Here is a 20,200-nt window from a genome sequence, read left to right on the forward strand (position 1 = left end):
GCGGGAAGGTAAACGGTGTTTCCGTGCGCTGCTCTGGTTCACCAGAAGCGGCTTAGTCATGCTGGCCACTTGACCCGGAAGCTGTACGCCGGCTACCTCGGTCAATAAAGTGAGATGAGTGCCGCAACCCCAGAGTCGGTCATGACTGGACCCAATGGTCAGGGGTCCATTTACCTTTACAAGGAGGACTGCATTTTGACTATGTATGCCAGTTGCATTTTGCTCCTCTGTCTGGAAACCTGGTATGGGACAATGGATTTAGCTATCTACTGGAGTGTTTAAGCCACAGGTGGGAAATCTTTGGTTCTCCAGATGTTTCTTGGTTACAACCCCCACCATCAATCTGCACATTCATTCATCGATGCATATATTACCACAAGCCTTCAGTGACCTCTTTTCCAAAGGGACACCCAACTTGGGTAAGTCCTATGCCCCTGGGATCTTCTGAGAGAAGTGAGCTGCACTAAACACTATTCCCACAGCCCAGGTGCAACAACACCTGTTGCTTTGCTGCACATCTGCCTGCTGGCCTTTGGGAACAGCAGCGGAGCAGCTTGAAGGACAGCCAGCAGAAGTAGGAAGTGAAGGAGTCTGGCACCCAATGCATGGCTCTGATCCAGCATATTGGGATATCTGGTAACTGATTCTCTCCCTCAGTCCCCAAGCCATTGCCAACTGGAGTTGAACATACCCCCCGTGCAAGGTACGGATTTCTTTGAGAGTTTTCCCCAGAAGCTCCCGGAATGGAGAGGCTGTGAAAAACATGAAGTGACAAAAAAGCGGGTTGGGTTGGGGGGGGGAGAGAAGATGCCTTCAAACATGCTTGTTTCATCTCTCCCAGCTCCTCACCTTTCAGGCAGCCTCAGTTCACAGCCTCTTAAAGTGGGGGAGAGAAGGAAGCTTCGGAACTTGCTGAATAAATCATTTTCCATTTCCCTCTCCTCCATCTCTTCTTCCTTCCTTTTCTTTTGTGCAAATCAAAGGCTCCGAGCTGCCAGGAGCTGACAAGAGGGCCCCCCCTCTCCTCCTCTTGTTCGTCGCAGCCCCCCCACCCCATCCTCTGGAACTTAGCAGGGATGCGCCATGGTTTCAGAGGCAATCAAACTCTGACAGGCCAGCCTGAGGGACAATCTGGAGGAGCAAGAAAGAAGGGAAAGGAGAGAGGGAGAGGGGAAGAAAGAGAGAGGGAGAGGGAGAGAGGTTGGGGTGGGGAAAGAGTCAGCACTTTGCTGCTGTCGCCCCTGCAGGCACTGCTAGCTGTTCCTGTTGGACCTGCTCATTTCGAAACAAGGTAGAGAACATGTGGGGAAGGCAGATAATCTCCCAAGTCTTCTGTGATTAAGTGAAACCAGCAAATTGAGATGCTTAGACAATTACGAAGCTCAGCGTGAAGAGGAGAGGGGGAGAAGGGAGGGAAATCAAAGAGGGTGTGTGATTTTTCTCCTCCTCACTCCATTTCTTTCTTTCTTTCCCTCTTGCCCCCACCCCAAATTAAATTGCCGGCTCAGTTTCAAGCGGGCAGAGTCGAGAAGAGAAAGTGCAGGTTGCCGTGCTGGGTGAAGGCAGCTAAAGTGGGGCAGTCTGAGGCTCTGGACTGGATGGTCCTCCAAAACCGGGTCCCCTCTTGAGACATTTCAACTCAGCCCTAAAGCAGAATGCAGGACAGCCAATCATGGATGCCTTGGAGAAGGACATATTGCTCAGTGTTAGAGGACATGCAATGCATTCAGAACGTCCCAGGTTCAATCCCGGCATCTCCAGATAAGATTTGGAAGTTCCTTGTCTGAAACCCTGCAGAGCTGCTGCCTGTCAGTGTAGACAATATTGAACTAGATGGACCAGTGCTCTAACTCTGTACGAGGCAGAGTTATGCTCCTATGTGCCTATGTTCTAATGAAGGGCCATAGCATGCAGAAGGCCCCAGGTTCAATTCCCTGGGTTCACACTCTTGTTTTCTCTGCACTCACTAGGTTTTCATCCATGTCCATACGGCATTACCCAAAATGCATCTGCATCCTGTACTTTGGTATAAGATGCTGTTTCTCAAACCAGCTCCACACGGGTTGCGGTCCTTAAGCCATTCATCTCTAGCCAATGTCTGAACACTTTGGCATGGGTTTAAGACATCCCCTCCCTACGCGTACAAAGATGAAAAAGGGAAGCTGTGCTGAATGTGAACAGGTAGGGGGGAATGAGCTGTGAAACAAGCCCCAACTTCACTGTGCTCTAAGGGAGTAATGCGAACACACCACAGCACCTCCAGATAGGACTGGGAGAGACCCCTGGAATGCTGCTGTCAATCAATGAGTGCAGACAATATTGAGCTAGATGGACCAGTTTGACTCAGTTTAAGGCAGCTTCCCATGTTCCTGTTTAGAGCAGGATTAAGGCCTTTCAGGACCTGTAGCACTGAAAAGATTATGGTGCCATTCAAAATAAAAATTATACTAAGGCACAAAATAAAACTTTATTTTTCAATGTGTCACAAAACTTACACATAAGCTGAAACACATATAGGTATGTACATGTCATGTACAACATGTCAGGGATCTGATTTCCTTGCAGTATTTTGATCTATGTTAGTAGGATGCCCCCTGGTTTAGGTGGCGATAGGTACTTAAAAAAAAACACCCCAGAAAAATGAGGAAAGGGTATGAAGTGGAGTGCAAGGTAGTTTAACAAAGCTCTGATGCTTCCCATGAGAGCTACTTTGATGCTAAATAAAAAAAAATCCAATTTCAAATTCTTTCAAAAAAAGAAAGTGAAAACAAGTTGCCAAGTCTGAATTTTGGAAATAAATATGCAGTTTGCTTTGAAATTCACACATGCACACAATTTGTTTTATTTTTCCAGAGCGAAACTGGCAATGATTCTCTCAGATGATCCTTGAGACAGCAACCCAGTACCCACTTACCTGGCAGTGAGTCTTCTTCTTCATCTTTTTTTTTTAAAAAAATGTTATTAGATTTTTGAAAAGAGCAACTCAATGGGACTAATTTCTGAGCCGATTGTGCTGTAACAGCCTCATTATTATAAAAAAGGGGGACAGAGGCTGGAAATAAAGTGATTTCTACCATGCATCCCATAATCTCACATCCAAGGATGAATTTGGAGGTGCATTTCCCTTGTTCAAATCCTGCATCCTTTTTTTGTAGACCACACTAATTCTTTTTGCCCAAACCTCAGCCAGTGGGGACAAATGCAGTTCATTATACCTTGCCTGCGGTTCTACTGTGATTATTCATTAAAGCTTCATATTTGGCACCTATTAACTAAAGATGTTCCATTATATTTAGTAAAATCATGACAGTCCTAGGGCTGTCAACTGATGGAAGATTTGTTTGATTGACTGTCACCCAAATTAATGATTAAATAATTATAACGGGATGTCAAGATGTTTGGGCTGTAATCCAGAAGGGATATGCGTATGCACACCAAAAGTAACCCCAGGAGAAAGAGCTGGCTGGGCAGGGACAAAGGGGTGCAGCAGAAAGGAGAAGATAGGAAAGGCTTTTCAAAGAGGACTGCAGGTAAAAATAAACAGGCAGCCTGAACACTTGGTTATCGCTGCAGAATAAAAAGGCTAATAGAAAGGAAAACAATATTATCCTCTCCTCTCTCCACTTGCACCCACACGCTTCCTGGAGACTACATCCCAGTGGGGCTGAACTTGAATGCCCCCTCCGCTGCTGCCCTGTTTGCAGGCAATAAACCAGAGGTGGTGAACCTGCAGCCCTCCATGTCTTTCTTAACTCCAACTCCCATGATGCCTGACTACTGGCTATGATAGCTGGGGCTGATGGGAGCCGGAGTCCAACAATGTCCAGAGGTGCTGAACCCCTGTTATTTTTGTTGGTACTTCCTCTTCTTCTTTTTCAAAAAGGATGTCTTGCAAAGAGGGCCAAAATGTCCACACTGATTTGCTTTGTAAAATATTGTGTTATTCCTTTTTTCATTTTCACTCTGAGTTGGCTTTAGAGGTCACAATGTTGCCAGATCCCATTGGCTACATGCTGTCTACTTGGAGTCAGGTTAGAGTGAGAGCAATCCAGTAAATTATGTTAATGGGAGGAAGGTTCAAGTTAGTTGAGGATTTTCCTGGGCATTAGTGGGATTCAAAGGCAGAAGGTTTGTCCTTAGGCAAGTAAACTGAAAAACTGTGGGGTTTGGGGATTTTCGTCTTTAAAAAGCCCAGAAACTTTTGGGTTTTCTTTAAATTGATTAATCTATCCCTACAACTTTGAACTTTATTTATTTACTGCATCCACATACCTTGCATGAACTTGGCTAATGAAAATAAACTTTGCTAAACTAGAGCTGCTACAGAGGTTTAAAGTCTTTCCACTGGCAGCATATGATGCAGGACGTATCTAAATTATCTTTGTGTTTCTTTGTAACAACAATATGAAGCAACTTAATGTTTGTATTTTGAGCAGGAATATGCTCTGAATAGATGTGTTGTGGGGTGGGTTAGTGATTAACTGCATTCTACCCATTCTACTAGGATCCAGAAAAACTTGTCTGAAGTGTTGCTTGATGCTTCAATATCTCTCTATCTATCTACCGGTAGTTCTATTTTTCTAGAAAAAGAGGTTCCAGAGTTCACCGTGAATTTCTCCCTTGTTCTCTTAGAATAGCAATGGCACCTACGTGAGATGTGCCAGAGCTGAGCTCCGGCAGGGATGGGGTGGGTGGGTGCTGTAAAAGGTAAAGGTACCCCTGACCGTTAGGTCCAGTCGTGGACGACTCTGGGGTTGCACGCTCATCTCGCTCTATAGGCCGAGGGAGCTGGTGTTTGTCCACAGACAGCTTACGGGTCATGTGGCCAGAATGACTAAGCCACTTCTGGCAAACCAGAGCAGCGCATGGAAACGCCATTTACCTTCCCACTGAAGCGGCACCTATTTATCTACTTGCACTTGACGTGCTTTAAAACTGCTAGGTGGGCAGGAGCAGGGACCGAGCAACGGGAGCTCATCCCGTTGCAGGGATTCAAACCGCCGACCTTCCGATCAGCAAGCCCTAGGCTTTGCAGTTTAGACCACAGCGCCACCTGCGTATCTATCTACAATTCCCAGTGGAGAGAACTTTCCGCAGCATAATGTCACTATGGCACATTTTTTATCCGGTTGCATCCAGCTCAGTTATACTCAGAGAAGACCTATCAAAACCCGACTTGGATACAACTCATAGATCTTCTACAACATTTGCTTTTGAATCTGCTTCACAAAGTTTAACATTCTGCAACCTTTTCCTCTACAGCTTATTTTTTTTAAAAAAAGGCAATGACATTAGCTTTTGGAAGCCTTAAAACTATAATGGTAGGTGAATACTCTGACTCTTTATTAGGCAGCCTGAACTTAAAATGTCCTTTATTTGGATTTTCAAATAGTTGCATGCTTATTACGAGATGGTGATGAAGTCTGTGCTCTAAGGGCACCCCAGCTTAAGCCTTCAGTGCAAGCACAGAAATTCACACCAAGTTCCTTCTGCTTTTTCCTGTAAGGTAGGTGTGTATCTGGTACCAGAAGTCAGCCTCTAGCACCTTCTTCTTAACCCACTAGAGCAGGCATGGACAAACTTGGCCCTCCAGCTGTTTTGGGACTACAGTTCCCATCATCCCTGACCACTGGTCCTGTTAGCTAGGGATGATAGGAGTTGTAATCCCAAAATGGCCAAGTTTCCCAAAAAGGCCAAGTATGGCCATGCCTGCACTAGAGTCATGATTCTGGCCCAGCCCTTGCAAACTGAGCTGTATTGCTCAAGGGCGCCTCCTAGGCTGCAGTACAAGCCTTGCCACCTGATTAAGCACTCTTGCCATTGGATTGCCTGATAATTTTATTAGGGTACAGTGGTCCCTTGGTTCTCAAATTTAATCCGTTCCGGAAGTCCGTTCCAAAACTGAAGCGTTCCAAAACCAAGGCACTCTTTCCCATAGAAAGTAATGCAAAATGGATTAATCCGTTCTAGACTTTTAAAAACAACCACTAAAACAGCAAGTTAACATGAATTTTATGATCTAACAAGACCATTGATCCATAAAATGAAAGCAACCAGAACACTTACTTCCGGGTTTGCAGTGTTTGGGTTCCAAGTTGTTTGAGTACCAAGATGTTTGAGAACCAAGGTACCACTGTATTTAGGATCACAAGTAAAGCAAAAAGATTTAATAATGGGATTTTTCTAGTTACAGATAGGTAGCCGTGTTGGTCTGCCACAGTCAAAATAAAAAAAAAATCCTTCCAGTAGCACCTTAAAGACCAACTAAGTTAGTTCTTGGTATGAGCTTTCGTGTGCATGCACACTTCTTCAGATACACTGAAACAGAAGTTTCTACTTTTCTAGTAGTGGACTACATGATCATTACATAAAAATGTGGAAATAGGTCACTACCAACGAGGGAAGAGTGGTTATTAAAAATGGGGAGGTACCAAATGGCATAAAGTTACAGAACCGATTAAGGCAGACAAGAAAGAGAAAACTTAAAGATAAACAGAAACTCTTTCTTGAATTTATAAAATATAAATCTATTGTACATATGGTCAAATATAATAGCTTTTTCTAGATAGTAAAATATTAAATATAATAAAATTATAATGTATTGTATGTATGTATTTAGCTATTTTACTTAGTTCCACATAAACACACACAATGTTAAATGAACAAACTTTGTTAAATCTGGAAAAGGAGACTGGTAAAATGATGGTTGGGATCATGAGCTTGAACATCTTCATCAACAACAAGAAGGTCCCTGTGATTCTCAGGGACTTGCTCAATGAGCAGAGACTTTCTCAAGGAGTGACTCAAGCTGATTCAGCTTTTGCTGAGCTATAATCTGCCACATACCCATTGATCCTTCCTTCCCACAGACTCCTTCCATCGGGGTGAATCACAGTTTCCATTGCATCAAGGGCTTTAGTGTTGGGAGATGGAATGTCTGCCAAACCTGCCAGACCTCAGGGTTTGTCTGCTCAACATGTATCCAGTTCCTTACAGTCATGGGCCACAGACTACGGTCAAAGGCAAAATAGCCCATAAATCCCTGAAATGCCAACCATGCAAGGGCACAGTTATTCCAAGCAACATTTAAGGATAATCGTGATCCTTTAAAGGTCTTGAGCAGCAACCACCTTTTATGGGGTTATTTCCCCCTTCCTGTGGGTCAGGGCTGACTTTCCCACTGTGTAGCCTCCAGATGTTGCTGATAGAGCTGGGGAACCTCAAGTATGGGGCCAAAATACACCCCTCTGGGCCTTTCTATCTGACTCTTGGGGGCCTCCCCAGGCTACAGCTCCTTCCCAGGCCACGCTCCCAGTCCATGCATTTCATCCTCCATGTTTTTACCGGGCAAGAACGTGTACTTGAACTCCAAAAATGTCTTTTGCTTCCTTGGGTGGAAAACAAAGACAGGTGTCAAAGTGTGCATAGACTACTGTACAAAAAGTAAAATTCATACTTGTTCCTCTGTCCACTTTTGCATCTGGCCATCACTGCCATGTTGAGTTGCCAGGTCATGAGCATCTTAGACCCTGAGACCCAAGATTGGCTCCTGGTAATGTTGTGAGAGCAGGCCCTGGAGATGGGGGTTAATTGGGAGAGGAAAGTGGAAGAGGACAGATCACCCCCAGGTGTCTATGTTATAAATTGCAGCCAGCTCCTGCTGGGGTGAAGCGTGCAAGTTTCATGCACAATCTTCTCTCTCTCTCTCTCTCTCTCTCTCTCTCTCTCTCTCTCTCACACACACACACACACACACACACACACAATTATTAAAGGCACTCTCATCCATCTGAAGATTCAAAGCCTTCTCTTGTTACCTGGATGGGAGCAGGAAGACCAGGAGACCTCAGGTCAGACCTAGCGATCTGGCAACCCTCCTGCCATGTGGCCCTTGGACAGTTACCTAAAAGGGAATATGACCTGTTGGCTGGAAAAGGTTACCCATCCTTGTTGTTGGACTACAAGTCCCATCACCCCCAATCATTGGTCATACTGACTAGGGCTAATAGACATTGTAGTACAAAATATCTGAAGGGCACCGGTGAGGTGGCAGCGGAAAGCTGAGTTGGGCAATTCCGTTCCATTTCATTTCCATTTCATTTATGGCTTATCTCCAGAATCCTTTCTCAAGGGAAGCCTAAAGTGGCTAGCAGCAAACAGCTAAATTCACGCAAGCATCAAAATAATCAGTGTAACTAAGCATAGCATGAGTCGGGCTAGAAAACAAGCCAAAGCCACATTCATGTCAATACAATCATACAATAAGAAATCCACAAAATCCCAAAGATGGGATTCAGTAACCAGGGTCCTCCTCCTCCTGGCTATGAGTTCTCTGCCCCAAGTCCCAACACTTGGTTTCATTTGGTCAATGAAATTGTGAAAAGGAGGAGGGCTTTTAGGCTGCATCTGCATTGTACATTTAAAATAGTGTCATACCACTTAGGCAACCGTGTTTTATCCCACAATGAACCCTGGGAGCTGTAGTTTGTTAAGCGTTTTGAGAGTTGCAGGCAGACCCCCTAATTGCCTGCTGCCACCACTGGCTGAAGGGTGGGAAGGCAATGCATGTGCTGGTAGTGTGTACCATTGAAATCACCAGGGAGAAAGATGGGGACAAAACTAGAATGAGTTGGCTCTGTCTGTCATTGGCTCTGGCTCTACCAATTCACCAATTCGTTGCCTTCCACCCCACTAGTCCTGAAGGGCAGCAGCCACTACTATTGAGATGGACAGCCTCCCTATTGTTCACCTTTCACTGTTAACAAATCGGGGCAGATCCGCACTCCAGATCTGCCCACATCAAGGGTAGGCGAAAAGGTATGGCAAGCTCCCCATTCACATGTCCAGGGAACGGTGTGTGATCAACGTGTTCCTGTTGTTGTTGTTGTTGTTGTTGTTGTTGTTGTTGTTGTTGTTGTTGTTATTATTATATTTTCAATTGATTTTTGATACACAGAAAAAAGATACATAAGCTGTATAAAGAGAAAAAAAATATCTAATTACAACATATAAAATTTGGATTAAAGTTAGCTTTCTGGGCTGGCATAAATAATAAACATCTTCGTTAAGGGATCTACTCAGGTAAGTGCATCAAAAAAGTATACGAATTATTTAAAAAATGGATTATTGGTAGGCAGAGGTATGTTACTTGAAGAAACGAGATTCAGTTTAAGAGCCCTTAGAGGCCAAAGTAAAAATAAATAAATAAATATTTTGGTATGGAATCCCTTAGTGATATATGCTATCTTGTGAGTTGGAAGGGGTGGGCCGTATGCCTGAGTCCCTTCTAATTCCTGGATCCAACAATGATTCAACAGCCAGGCAAGTTTCTTGGCATTGGTCTGCTAACTATGTGTCGTTAGCAAAGGAAGTGGCTCCAGGGTCGAGAACAAATGGGTGGAAACCCCCCACCCAACCTCGACTCTCTGGTTGTTAGAAAGACAAAAGCCAGAGGTCTGTGTATGTTTTACTGAAGCTGGAAGCAGGCTGGGCAGCTGGGAGACAGAGCCATGCCTGATTTCTGGCAGAATCTAAAGCTGCAGCTGTGGCAAAAGCAAGAACTTCTGTGAGCTCCTCCATCATAGGCTCAGGTTGTAGATATGTGTAAATAAACCATCTATCAGAACAGCCTTTCTCAACCTGTGGATCCCCAGATGTTGTTGAACTACAGCTCCCATTGCCTCTAGCTAGCAAGGCCAGAGCTCAGGGATGATGGGAGTTGTAGTCCAACAACATCTGGGGACCTACAGGTTGAGAACCGCTGTATCAGAAGGACACCACCATCTCTGCTGTCCCTCATTCCGAGGAATCCAAGCTCTGGGTAAACACCTGGAACCCCAGGAATCTCTCACCACTCAGGATGCGGTGGGGGCACACATGGACAGTCTCAATCTCCAGCTTTTAATCAAATTTGGATTATCTGAGTTTTATTAATGTCCATACAACTTTTATAAGCTTCTCAGGTTTGTTAACCTGAAATGGAAAAATAGGAAGAAGAGAATCACTTTGCAGAGGGGTGAGGGGTGAGGGACTACCCCATTGTTGCTTGTAACAAAGGACCCTCAGTATATAGGACACAGCTCTTTGAGAACCTCTACAATGTTTCTCTCTCCTGGGCCAGGCTCCAATACTTTGGCCACCTCATGAGAAGAGAAGACTCCCTGGAAAAGCCCCTGATGTTGGGAAAGATGGAGGGCACAAGGAGAAGGGGACGACAGAGGATGAGGTGGTTGGACAGTGTTCTCGAAGCTACAAACATGAGTTTGACCAAGCTGTGGGAGGCAGTGGAAGACAGGAGTACCTGGCGTGCTCTGGTCCATGGGGTCACAAAGAGTCAGACACGACTAAATGACTAAATGACTAAACAACAACAAAGGAAAATGAGAGTACCTCTAAGCATTCTTTTAGGAAAAATAAAGCACGGCTCCTGCCCTCTGGGGGTGGGTGACTGAGTCCAGCAAGAGATTCCCTCTCAGCACCTGGTGTTTCAGGACATAGCACTAACCTGGCAGCACAGATGGCCAAGCCAGGCACCCACAGGACCAAGCAGCTCATAATTATCAGAACATAATGAAGGATTTCATTAAACACCCTCAGGAGGGGGGGGGGGACTCAGCTGCAAGAACAGAGGATGGTTGAGCTCCTCTCAAATATATTCTCTTCCACCTCTTTGTCTTTAATATCCAAGAGAAATTGGGAAACTGAGGAGAGGTGTGTATGTGTGATGGGGGGAAGAAGGGGGTTCTAATCTTCCCTCTACTGGGATGTTGTTTCCACCTCTTGCAAATACATTGGCAATTACAGTTCTGGCAATTACAGCAATGGCAGTCATTCCGAATTCGCCACCTCCAGTGAAGGCTTTCCTTGCAGCCATCGCCGGCTTGCCTCCGCCGCTCACCTGCCTGTCCAAATCCAGGTTTTTGAACAATCCTGCAGAGCACAGCCATTACCAATAGGGTGATTAAATTAGAGGCACCTGCAAGCTGATCCCTGTTAAACCTGAGACTCAAGCTGCAGGTGGCCTGCATTGCAAAGGGATTAGCAGAAATCTGTGTCAAGCAAGATGTGATGGGAGGACAAGTAGCACAGGCTAATGCCCTTGGATACCATTCAATTCGCTTTGCTGCGCACAGCCAAGCAATATGCACAGGAGGTAAGGCTTTCTGGGCAGCGATGGGGCAAGGAGGGAGACTTCCGAAGAGAAGCATTTGCTGACAGCAAAATGAGAAACAAAACAAAATTATTTTCCTTAGGAATAACAACAACAACAACATGTTGATGGAATTTCTATCCTGCCTGTCCTCCCCAAGGAACTCAGGGAGGCAAACAGATAATATGAATACAAATATGAATATTAATACTAATAATTTTATTATTTATACCCCGCCCATCTGACTGGGTTTCACCAGCCTCTCTGGGCAGCTTACAGCACATAAAAACTTGTAAAACATTAAACATTAAAAAATTCTCGATACAGAGTTGCCTTTAGATGTCTTCTAAAAGTCAGATACAGCGGTACCTCGGGTTACATATGCTTCAGGTTACATACGCTTCAGGTTACAGACTCCGCTAACCCAGAAATAGTGCTTCAGGTTAAGAACTTTGCTTCAGGATAAGAACAGAAATTGTGCTCCGGCAGCACAGCAGCAGCAGCAGGCCCCGTTAGCTAAAGTGGTGCTTCAGGTTAAGAACAGTTTCAGGTTAAGTACGAACCTCCGGAACGAATTAAGTACTTAACCTGAGGTACCACTGTAGTTGTTTATTTCCTTGACATCTGATGGGAGGGCATTCCACAGGGTGGGCGCCACTACCGAGAAGGCCTTCTGCCTGGTTCCCTGTAACCTCACTTCTTGCTCTGAGGGAACAGCCAGAAGGCCCTGGGAGCTGGACCTCAGTGTCCGGGCTGAATGATGGTACACACACACACAAATTAAAACAGCTAAAATATTTTTAAAAAACCACCCCAATTACAATTAAGCACATCTGAAAGTAGTTAGTGAAAAACACATTTTTCCATCAAGTGATCTCAGGGTTGCCAGGAATAGTACTCTTCAGCCACCAAATGCCTGAGAAAGCAGGAATGTTTTTAAATTCCTTCTGAAAGTTAGTAAGGATGGAGGCAAGCACACCACAATAGGGAGGCCATTCCGCAGCTGGGGAACCACCACTGAAAAGGCCCTGTCACTGGTCAGTGCCAACTGGGCAACCCCTGGACCCAACCAATAAGGTGATAATTATTTGTATTATATATGAGTCATATTTTATTCTGCTTGAAGCAATCACCATAAGCACAAAATCGTAACTGCAGAGCGTTCAAAACAAGAAAGCACACACACACACACACCAATGATAAATAAATGAGGACCTGTAAAGAGCCTGCTGGATCAGGCCAGTGGCTCATGTTGCCCAGCATCCTCTTCTCATGGGGCCCAATCAGATAACTATCAGAAGCCAGAAAGCGGGACCTGGGTTCAACAGCATTCTCACCACCTGTGAATGCCAGCAACTGCCTCTGGTGGTGGAAGCAAAACACTGCCATCATGACCTGTAGCTGCTGATAGAATTCAGTGCTATCTCTGACCACATCTGCAGTAGATATTTAAAGCAGTAGCATGCCCTGAAAGTATCCTGCAAAGTGTAGCTTCTGAAGGGTGCTGGAAATTGCCAGGAGACCTCTACTCCTCTTACAGAGCTATGATTGCAAGGTTCCCTGGGAAGAGGGATTGATGGTTCAACCAGTCCATGAACTGGGAACTCTACGAGGGGAGACAGTGTCTCCTAACAACTCCCAACACCCTTAGTGAAATTCACTTCCCAGGATGCTTTGTGGGAAGCCAAAATGGTTTAAAATGGCATAATAATAGATTCATAGAATCATAGAATTGTCGAGTTGGAAGCCGCTCTGACTTCCTAGTTTAACCCCCTGCGATGCAGGAATCTCAGTGAAAGCATCCATGGCAAATGGCCATTCAACATCTGCTTAAAAACCTCCAAGGAGGGAGACAAGCAAAGTAGGTGGTCAGCAGTTCCGCCTTCTCTCTGTTACTCAATAGCATTTCTCTGTCTTCTCCACACAGAAGACCTGGTATGTGCTTGCTGTTTCTTGTGCTTTGAACATAGCCAAAGAAACCCATTTTAATTTTTTTTTAACCTCTCCTGCAAGCCTGAACTCATTCTGAGCTTGAGCCCAGCTGACACTCACCCTGCAACTGTTGGCTACTCATGTATAAAGGTAAAGGATCCCTGACAGTTAAGTCCAGTCACAGATGACTCTGGAGTTGCGGTGCTCATCTCGCTTTACAGGTCAAGGGAGCTGGCGTTTGTCTGCAGAAAGTTTTTCTGGGTCATGTGGCCAGCAAGACTAAGCCGCTTCTGAAGCCAGAGTGCACAGAAACACTGTTTACCTTTCCGCCGCAGTGGTGCCTATTTATCTACTTGAACTGGCATGCTTTCGAACTGCTAGATTGGCAGGAGCTGGGACCGAGCAACGGGAGCTCACCCCGTCATGGGGATTTGAACCGCCGACCTTCTGATCGGCAAGCCCAAGAGGCTCAGTGGTTTACACCACAGCTCCACCTGCATCCCTACTCATGTATACTCCTTTTTGATTCCCCATTCCTCCAATTTCTTATACATGCCCTTTTTAATTTTCAGTTCATGAAAATTAACCATGCCCTTCTTAATTTTCAGCTCCTTAGGCAGCCAGACCTGTTTCATTCAGTGCCTCCCACATTTCTTTCTTGTTGAAATTGCTTGCATTTGTGCCTTCAGCATCTTGCCTTTAAGAAACTCCCATCCATCTTGGACTCCCTTTCTCTTTGAGTCTTTCTGACCATGGGATCTCACCCAGTAATTCCTCCATCTTTTTGAAATCAGCCTTCTTAAAGTTCAGAGTGCATGTCTGACTACACTCGGCTTTCCCTGGTCTCTGTATCATGAAACTCAAGAGGACACGATCACTTCCTTCCAAGGTTACCCATACTTCCATTTGCATTTTCCTATAATGGCGGTCACTTAACATAAGCAGAGATGGCACCTTGGTTGGGATAAGAATTTTCTTACCTGCATCCTGAATTATTTATACATTCAGGCTGTAAGCTACACTTTGATCTGTTTAATCCTGTAATGTTCATGCTCATAAAATTTGTAATTTCCCATGATTTGTGATAATCAGTAGTCTTTAAGAAAATAATCTTTGCTGCAAGCCAGTTGCAGAATCCACTGGCAGTTCCTTTTGTGCCTCCATCCACTCTAAAGGGGAGACCCTTGAACCCAGACTGTATCACTGACTCCCAGGGGTCAGAAGACTCTGCAGATTAACAGAATGGCTTCTTGTGTCCGAGATTGAGGGGACCTGGCACGCACCCTACACGTGTGACATCATGCACCTGGTGTGACATCATGAGTGCTACATGTATCACGCGTGTAATGCCACATCATCGGGAGGAGGCCGGTCATGGAGCCCAGTGCGGCACAGCTTCAAAGGCCAGCAGTTCCTGCTCCCTCGTGCTCAGGAGGTGCTGGCCACTGAAACCATGCCGTCGTCAACTCTGTGCTTGGTGTCTTCTGTCCCCTCAACATTGACTGGGTCTGGCCCCTGTCCAAAAGATAACTGAGGGGGCCAAAGACACCTCAGCCCCATAGAGTTGGCGTGCCTGCTTCCTGTCCTTGGGATCTTGTTTCTGTGGGGGTAGAAAGTATAACAGCGAGTTTTCCAAACCAGTTCCTTTATTAAGTAATGACTTTGGCAAGCTAGTTAAGCACCACAAACAGCAGAACCAAAGAAGTTGTCCTGTGTCATTGAACAAATGGGTGGGCCTTCCTCGCCCTCAACTAGCTGCTATGTTTGCGTGTGAGCTGGAAGCAGGCTGGAAGCTGGGGAGAGACAGACATGTCTGTTTCGTGATGGGCTTTGGGGCTCCCCATGAAACTTAACAGGGAACCAAGATATGTTGGGGTGTTGATGCTGTGAGCGCCTTCATCCTATGCTGAGATTGTATATATGTGTAGATAAAACCATATACAGTGGTACCTCGGGTTAAGAACTTAATTTGTTCTGTAGGTCCGTTCTTAACCTGAAACTGTTCTTAACCTGAGGTACCACTTTAGCTAATGGGGCCTCCTGCTGCCGCCGCGCCACCACCGCACGATTTTTCTTCTCATCCTGAAGCAAAGTTCTTAACCCAAGGTACTATTTCTGGGTTAGCAGAGTCTGTAACCTGAAGCATCTGTAACCTGAAGCATCTGTAACCCGAGGTGGCGGTAGACCACTTCTGTGCATGCACGCGCGGCAAAAAACTGGATATATGCTTCCAGGTTTGCCGCTTCGTATCCTGAAATTTATGTAAGCAGAGGGATACGTAAGCAGAAGTACAACTGTATCATAAAGACACCACAGTCTCTGCTTACCTTCATCCCAAGGAAACTGGACCTGAGGTAAGTGCTAGAACCCCTGGGTTCTCTCACCACTCAGAGTGGCATATAACAACACTTATAAACAGAAGTAAAACCATTCCAACCAAAGCCAGATTAGTATAGATTCAGCAAAAGTGGTGGGCCACAAAACCAATAACGTAACAGTCAGGGTTGCTGTCCTCTGAATATGCTCAAGTCTGTCAATTTCCTTCTCAAGACATGCATAGAACTGAGCAGTTGACCAGTAAAGGATAGTGCGGAACATATATAGGCTTGCACTGTAAGAAAATACTCTTCCGTCTTATACTTTCTGTACCATATAGGAGGCTTTTTGTGGCCTCGATCAAGTGAGTATGGGGGAAACTTCAGCTGAAAATGTAATCTTATTTATTATTCTGCAAGTTTTTGATGTTAATATTTTATGTGCCATATTTTTAGACTTCGTTATATATCTGGCTCTTTCAATGCTTAATTCACAGTGAAATTGATTTGGCCTTAAAAGGAAAAAACAACAAAAAAGTATTATTACTTTATTTATATGGTGCCCATAGGGTGCAGGGCATTTTATAAACTAATAAACAAGACAGACAGGTCCCTGCCCTGAGGAGATTGCAGTCTAAAATGTTAATACAAGGCAGAAAACGAGTGCCGGTGAGAGAGGAGGGGGAGATTGAGGAAAGGGAAAAGAGGTGGGGGAAGAATATGCAAATCTGAACCGAAAATGCCTTCCTAATTGCATGGCCCCATTCTCAGGCTGCAAAGTGGAGGTGTGGATGGATTTTGTGATTTTTCACAGATAAAATTCTCAACTATTTTTGGAGGGGGGCTTACCAGGAAAGGATCAGTGACATCGTCTTTTTCTCAGCAAGACTCCCCCCACATTTCCCACCTAAAAGTAGAGACCCCACTGCTCAAAGTGCTGCTATTGGTGGTTTATTTATTAATTTATATGCTGTTTATAAGCCAAGATGGATTCAGATGGAATTACAAAAGTCTGGCCAGTGGGGGGCACTATATCCCCTGCCACCCCCATAGACACTAGGGCCATATTGAAGTACATTCAACTTCCAGTCCAGTCGACAAGTGTACAGTGGTACCTCGGGTTACATATGCTTCAGGTTACATATGCTTCAGGTTACAGACTCCGTTAACCCAGAAATAGTGCTTCAGGTTAAGAACTTTGCTTCAGGATAAGAAAAGAAATCGTGCGGTGGTGGCGCGACGGCAGCAGGAGGCCCCATTAGCTGAAGTGGTGCTTCAGGTTAAGAACAGTTTCCGATTAAGAACGGACCTCCAGAACAAATTAAGTACTTAACCTGAGGTACTACTGTATATGGAAGAAGCAGGATTGCATTTTGTCCATTGTCTTAGGCAACAAAATGTATTGGGGCAACCCTGAAGGAGTCAATAAAGATTCTGAGGCAGCCCACTTTCTAGATGACATTCCTATTTACCAGGGAAATACCATATTTCCTGGTACTTGTCCCTGGCAATTTAGCGCCCTTATTTTGTAGAGGTCAATAACCTGTGGTCCTACAGATGCTGTTGGACTCCCAACTCCCAGAAGCCCCAGCACAGCTGGCAAGGATGATGGGAGTTGGAGTCGTCCGACAACATTTGGAGGGCACCAAGGTGGGCAAGGCTGCTGTCGTTTTTTCAAAGGAGCAATGGAGGAAGATGAAGCTCAGTTCTGTGCAGTGCTGTGAATCAATAATGCCGCCATCTATTTGTATTGCCTGCAGTCTTTCCGCCATAGTTACAGGATGAGAGAACATGGAAGAGCACCAGGGGACTGGCCAGGGGGAATTTTGCTTCTGGCTCTGAGATCAAGAGCAGCATGAAAAGAAAGCACCCCTTTGTTGTTGCTCTTGATGATTGAGTGACAGCAAAGCCCCTCCTGCACGCTTTTATTAAGTCTAGAAGACACCATCAGCAAGAGCTCCAGACATCTGCACTTTAAATCCCCTCCAATTTGTTTTGTGCAATGGCAGGTCCAGCTTAAGCCGGTGGAATGAGTTGCACCAACTGAATATATTTGCATGAATGCATAGGAGCCAATTCCTAGGGGCCGAGGGGTCTTCACTCCCCCCCTCCAATAAAATATTTGAGATGTCTGCCCTCTCAAAGTTGATGGGCGTTGCCATTCAAATGGTGTGTGTGACCACATCATGTGATTGATTATGTGGGGCAGGGCTTACCTGCCCCCCCCATATTTTATTCAAGTTCTCACCTCTGCATGAATGTGCTTATTTTGTATACAGTGGTACCTCGGGTTAAGAACTTAATTTGTTCTGGAGGTCCGTTCTTAACCTGAAACTGTTCTTAACCTGAGGTACCACTTTAGCTGCTGCTGCACCGCCACTACGCGATTTCTGTTCTCATCCTGAAGCAAAGTTCTTAACCTGAGGTGCTATTTCTGGGTTAATGGAGTCTGTAACCTGAAGTGTCTGTAACCCAAGGTACCACTGTACCATGTGAGGTGTTGCCTTCAACAAAGCTTTCATTAATTTAGAGCAGGGTTTCCCAAACTTGGGTCTCCAGCTGTTTTTGGACTACAACTCCCACCATCCCTAGCTAGCAGGACCAGTGGTCAGGGATGGTGGGAACTGTAGTCCAAAAACAGCTGGAGAACCAAGTTTGGAAAACCCTGGCTTAGAGCCATTGAAATTAAAGGCCATGGCTGATTTAGGTACAATAATCTCAGTGAGTCTACTCTGAGTAATAGTTGACTACAACCCAAAGTTTTTATAGATGATAAGGTTAGCTCAAGAGTAGCTAGTCATTACTATATGCTACTTTTGGTATGAGAGACAATATGCTTCTGAGTACTAGTTTCTGGGGAGCATAAGAAGAGAAGAAAAAGAGTTTGGATTTGATATCCCGCTTTATCACTTCCCAAAGGAGTCTCAAAACAGTTAACATTATCCTTTCCCTTCCTCCCCCACAACAAACACTCTGTGAGGTGAGTGGGGCTGAGAGACTTCAAAGAAGTGTAAGTAGCCTAAGATCACCCAGCAGCTGCATGTGGAGGAGCGGGGAAGCGAACCTGGTTCACCAGATTATGAGTCCACCGCTCTTAACCACTACACCACACTGGCTCTCCATAAGTAATTTTTCTGCTCAGATCCTGCTTGCAGGCTTCCACAGGCATCTGGTTTCAAACTGTATTAAGGATGCTGGACTAGGTGGGCTCTTCTGATGTTTTTCTCCATCTTTCTTTGACCACTGGAATCCACAGGAGGAGGAGGAGAATGAGGAAAAAAATGCAACGTTTAGTGGGTTCTAGTGCCCCAGATTTTTCCCATGTCAAGTGAATTAGAAAGAGTGAGATGGTGAGATGGAAGAGTGTGTTTAAGAAAGGGTTAATCCAAGACAGTGATGGGGCTGAGGGTGGGGGCACATGCAGAGACACATGGAACAATGACATGCTTGCAGATGTGCGTCCTGCCCAGGGGCAGCATGTAACTTAAACAGCGAGCTGCCCCTTCTTCTTAGAATAACTGCTTTGATGGATCCAGCTGCAGGCAGAGTTTCTGTCGCTGTGCAGTTGGCCACCCAGAAGCGGAGCAGCCACTTCTGTGCCTGTCCTGCCGCCTTTCATGTTTGTGTCTCCATCCCTCCAGTTTTGTCCTTCTCAGCCGCGGAAGATCGTCAAGGTTATTGCAGGGAGAAAGTTTTGTTTTGTGAAAGGCAAGCAATGCAACTGAGAAGCAGTGGGTTTAGCCCATAGTGGAACTGGAAGTTTGATGGCTACATTAAGGAGGGACCGTAGCTCAGTGGTTAGACAACATGGTTTGCAGATTGTCTTGGGCTGAAACCCTGGGATTCCTGGTGTATCCTGCCTGAAACAAATACAGCTCCTGCCAGTCAGTGTAGACAATACTGAGTTAGCTGGACAAAGGGCTTGTGTTGTTGTTGTTTAGTCGTTTAATCGTGTCCGATGCTTCATGACCCCATGGACCAGAGCATGCCAGGCACTCCTGTCTTCCACTGCCTCCTGCAGTTTGGTCAAACTCATGCTGGTAGCTTCGAGAACACTGTCCAACCATCTTGTCCTCTGTCGTCCCCTTCTCCTTGTGCCCTCCATCTTTCCCAACATCAGGGTCTTTTCCAGGGAGTCTTCTCTTCTCATGAGGTGGCCAAAGTATTGGAGCCTCAGCTTCACGACCTGTCCTTCCAGTGAGCACTCAGGGCTGATTTCCTTAAGAATGGATAGGTTTGATCTTCTTGCAGTCCATGGGACTCTCAAGAGTCTCCTCCAGCACCATAATTCAAAAGCATCAATTCTTCGGCGATCAGCCTTCTTTATGGTCCAGCTCTCACTTCCATACATCACTACTGGGAAAACCATAGCTTTTACTATACGGCGCTTTGTTGGCAAGGTGATGTCTCTACTTTTTAAGATACTTGACTCAGTATTAAATCAGCTATATTCCCATGATGCCTAAGCAGGGACATATTAAGTCTGAAGGAAGAATTCCATTTCCAAATCAGTCATTCTAGTGATGGAATATCAGATTTGATAGGCTGACCAAACTTTATTGATGGTCTAACCTTCTTATCACTTTCCCCAGTTCATAGGTTTCCATGCTGCTATCTGTGGCAGCTGTCCTGAAATTGCTCTTCACTGAAGAGGTGAAATTGATAAAGATAAATGTAATATTTCCAGTCAGTTTCACCTCTACAGTGAAGGTGCTACTATGACGTGCTGCACTGCTGTGTGTGGACAGGATATTGTCAGCTTCACCGCTGCGTTTTATACTGTTTGTCCACAAATGTCCCCTTG

Source organism: Podarcis bocagei (genome assembly GCF_964188305.1).
Source record: "Podarcis bocagei genome assembly, chromosome: 7".
Taxonomy (NCBI): Eukaryota; Metazoa; Chordata; class Lepidosauria; order Squamata; family Lacertidae; genus Podarcis; species Podarcis bocagei.